The sequence below is a fragment of the Oratosquilla oratoria genome, chromosome 3 (genome assembly GCF_046742065.1).
Source record: "Oratosquilla oratoria isolate Oo_2021 chromosome 3, ASM4674206v1, whole genome shotgun sequence".
NCBI lineage: Eukaryota > Metazoa > Arthropoda > Malacostraca > Stomatopoda > Squillidae > Oratosquilla > Oratosquilla oratoria.
The window spans coordinates 64,847,748-64,852,747 of NC_134779.1; positions in this window are offsets into that span (position 1 = coordinate 64,847,748).

Below are 5,000 nucleotides of genomic sequence, written 5' to 3' on the forward strand. Positions count from 1 at the left end.
GTTTGTTTATTATTTAACTATACCTATGCATATATTTATGTATTTCATTTGTTATTTACATTATTATAGTTTTTATTTATTATTTTGTTATTATTTTTTTTTTTTCGCATCCGACCTAGATATGGATCAAAAGGTCTCCTGTCGGCATGCTCCGCCTTTGTAATCCTTTGTAATGTATGTATGTATGTATGTATGTATGTATGTATGTATGTATATATATATATATACATATATGTATATATGTACATATATATGCATATTTAGATATATATATATATATATATACATATACATATACATATGTATATATACATATATATATATATATATATATAATATATACGTATATATATACATATACATATATATTTATATATATACATATATATATATAATATATATATATATATATATACAGTATATGTGTGTGTGTGTGTATGTATATATATATATATATATATATATATATATATATACATATATATGTATGTATATATATGTGTGTACATATATATGCATATATATATATATATATGTATATATATATATAATATATATATATATATACATATAAATATATATGTATATATATATATATATATATGTATACGTATATATATATATATGTATATATATATATAATATATGTATATATATATATGTGTGTGTGTGTGTGTGTGTGTGTGTGTGTGTGTGTGTGTGTGTGTGTGTGTGTGTGTGTGTGTGTGTGTGTGTGTGTGTGTGTGTGTGTGTGTAAATTTGTGATTTCCATCTACATATACTGATTTGGTGAGATAAACTAGTTGAGATTGTTGTCTTTGCTTTAATGTCTTAGTCTTCTCTCTTTTACAAACAGGAACAACTTCCGAGGAAGACTCGGGGAGTTGCCAGATTCTAATTTACATGGGTACAAATAGGCTGTTGCCACAATCATACATTATTTACAATGCATGGACTGAGTCTGGACTCAGTATCTATGGATGGGATATATTTACATAGGAACTTACAAAAGATAGAGACACACGAGAAACATGTGATGATGAAATGAAATGTTGACATAAGTTGATCTAGATAGGTTGGCAATGATAAAAGGATAAGTAGATATTGTTCTTGCAGGAGTTGGGCGTAGCCCGAAACGCCTGGCTCTCTGGTTAATGTTCAGATCCGGTGACTATGGCGCGTCCCTTTGGAGGAAAATCCAAGCACAATAGCGGCTCCCCTGAGAGTTGTCTAGAGATGTTGGAGTTCCTCTTCACTCTACATGCGTGCATGTTAGGCATCTAAAGGATTGACTCTTCCTTTTAATTATCTTACAACAGATGCTCAGCTCGGCTACCACTCACTGCCCACAGTGAGGTTGATGCTCATGGAAGAGAAGAAGTAATACAAGGCCTTTGCAGAACCTTGGCATGAAGGTAAATACACATAATGTTGGAACATTGGTGGTATCGGGAAAGGCTTATGAATAAAATGAAATTGACTTGATTGTATGAGCATGCTGAAGTAGATATTACTTCCGTTCACCTATACAAAATGTACTCTTATGAAGTTGTTGCTCCATTGCAAAGATTATAGCTTGGGAGGGGAACTGGATGTTTTGGCGGGGAGGATTGGTGATGATCCTCTATTGCAGGGGTAGTGTGAGTTTGCGAATGAACAGTCCCTGTGTCAACGCCACAGGAGACTCTTTTGATATGATCTTTGTGCAAGATGGTCTCTGTAAGATCGTGCAACCTGGACGCTTTGACTTTCTTTTTTGACTCATATCCAATGATATGACAGGGCTCAGATAATTTAGGGGAGAGCTTCGAGGTGGGGGCGTGGTTGAAAGTGTAAACAATGTCTCCAATTTCAAAGATATAAGCTTTGGCTGATTTATTATGCAAACGGACCATTTCGTCCTTAGATGAAGAGTATTATGGATTGTTTTGAAAATGTTATTGAAATTTGTTACTTTGACCTTGACATAATAATTGAAATTGTAAATGGGAGGTAATTCTGAAAGAAGATCATATGGGAGCCTTTGGTCCGAGCCAAATAGGACAAAATGAGGTGATTCCGATATTGACCTTCTAATAGAACTATTTATACAAGCTTGAATCATGGGGACATGTTCATCTCAAGAAGGGTGGAGATAAGAGGTAAGGTGTCTAAGAATATTGAGAATCTTTCTATTCTGGTGTTGAAGTGGGATGCTGAATTTAGAGTTTCTTTCATAAACTTTCACAAAAAAACAAAACAAAAAAATCGTGACCAAACGGAAAGGTCGTTCCAGGAAAGCCTATTTTCTCATTAGAAAATTATATAAAATCACCTTAACGGTGATACTCCACGTTGATAAGGACGATGACTCTGACCTCGTTAAGCGGAAAACTGCATTCTGTAGAGGTTACTGACCTGCAATGAATTGATTACCGATTGACAACCTCGCCCTTCCCACTTCCCCTACTTCCCCTCTCCCCATTCAACGAGAGAAAGGTGGGAAAGGGTAATAATTAGGATGGATCGTTGTTTTGAAATGTATTGTTGTTTCTTTTTCTCTCTCTTCTTTTCTTTCTCTCTTTTTCTTTCTTTCCTTTTTCTCTCTCTTTCTCTTCCTCTCTTTCTCTCTCATTCTCTCTCATTCTGTCTCTCTCTTTGTCTCGTTGTTTTGAAGTATATTGTTGTTTCTTTTTCTCTCTCTTCTTTTCTTTCTCTCTTTTTCTCTTTTTCCTTTTTCTCTTTCTTTCTCTTCCTCTCTTTCTCTCTCATTCTCTCTCATTCTGTCTCTCTCTTTGTCTCTCTCTCTCTCGTGATGTTAATGTTGTATTGTTCTAACTGAAATTGTTTCTAATTACCTTTTAATTTTTTCGAGTGAGAAAGGGAATTGCATTTCCTTCGTTTCGTCTTGGGAGCAGCAGCAGCAGCACGACAAAACTTATGATGGAGTTGCTCAAGCTGATTACAAGAAAATAAATTTTGTATTTTTGATTGGTCCAAAGTTGGATCCACGCTTTCAGCATGAAAAGTTCTCAATGATACTAAGAATCGTCAATTTCTCCTTTAAGCAAGGAGATAGATTGTGCGTGTGTTAGTATGTGTGTGTGTGTGTGTGTGTGTGTGTGTGTGTGTGTGTGTGTGTGTGTGTGTGTGTGTGTGTGTGTGTGTGTGTGTGTATTTACCTAGTTGTATTTACCTAGTTGTATTTTGCGGGATGGGGAGCTACGCTCGTGGGATCCCGCCTTTGTATCTCGTAGTGTCTAGTTTGCTTTTAAACTCATGAATGTTTTTGCGCACATTATTTCCTTGTCCAGTTTGTTCCAAGTGTCTACCACTCTATGTGGAAAACTGTTTTTCTTCAGATCTCTTCTGTAGCTATGTGTGTGTGTGTGTGTGTGTGTGTGTGTGTGTGTGTGTGTGTGTGTGTGTGTGTGTGTGTGTGTGTGTGTGTGTGTGTGTGTGTGTGTGTGCATGTGCATAAGTGTGCATGTAAGAGCACACATTGTACATATATATATGTGAGCTAGCGTTATGTGCGCGTGTATATACTTGTATATATATTTTGATTCTTTGGCGATTGTGTGTTTATTGTATATATATCTGTGTGTGTATAGACTTGTGATCAGTTCATACAGTATTTTCTACATTACAATAGACCTTTGTGGCACACTACAGGATTGGGCTGTCCACTAGGAAACGATACAGCCTTTGTACTTCATGGTGAGATTTTTATAAGTATAGAATAAAGTAATGCACACTAAGGAACTCGGAAGAAAGGACTCGGGTTGCCTTCGTCCCAAATATTTTCCTTCCTCTTTCGTACGACTTTGTTGTATGACTGTGTTGTGGTTTGTCCAGAGTGAGATGAAGGCTGTTTTTATAATCGTATAAGCAATGCATTGTGGTTGTGTCCTTGTAATTCTGTGTACGTGTTTGCATACATGTATATATATATATATATATATATATATATATATATATATATATATATAACATATATATATGTATATATATACATGTATATATATACATATATATATAAACATATATATATATATATATATATATATATTAATCTGTGTGTTGTTGAGTGTGTGTGTGTGTTGGGGTGTGAGTGTTTGTGTGTGGGTGAGTGTGTGTGTGTGTGTGTGTGTGTCTGTGGGTGTGTGTGTGTGTTGTGTGTGTGTGTGTGTGTGTGTGTGTATGTGTGTGTGTGTGCGCATATATATATATATTCATATATATATGTATATATATATATATATGTGTGTGTGTGTGTGTGTGTGTGTGTGTGTGTGTGTGTGTGTGTGTGTGTATACATACATACATATACCAAATGCTTTTTCCCCCTTATAAGGGAGGTAGCCAAAAAGCAAAGGCATAAAAACCACTCCCACACATTCCATCCCTATCACACTCCCCTCCCCTCCACCCTCTTCCCTCCCTCTCGTCTTGGTACTTCCTGGATGACGGGTCATCCCTGCATCCTGTTCACTGCCCTGGGTCAGAAGCAGTGTCGTAAGACACAGCACATCCACAGCAAGGCCGCTTCATTAAATTGGCGACCCTCCCCTCTCCGTCCCCTCATGCAGAAAAGGAGAAGACGGGGAGAAATCCCTTCGGGCTGCGTCAAATTTTTCTCACACATACTCCCACCCATTCCACCTCATGGATCACAACATCATCCATATACAACCATTCTCCATTCACCCCTGTCTTCTGTCCTCTCCCATCCTTCCTCAACAGACATGCCCCTCGTCCCCAAAGCCCCCTTTACCCCATCCATCCATCTCATCTTAGGTCGACCCCTCATATTCACTCTTTCCACATCTGCCTTCCACACCTCTTTTACTAATCTTTCTTCACTCATTCTTTCCATGTGTCCAAACCATCCTAATAATCTTTCATCCACCACATCTCCCAACTCCCTTTCCACCCCCGTTCTCCTTCTCACGTCCACATTTCTCACTCTATCCAGCCTAGTAACCCCTATCATACTTCTTAGACACCTCATCTCAAAC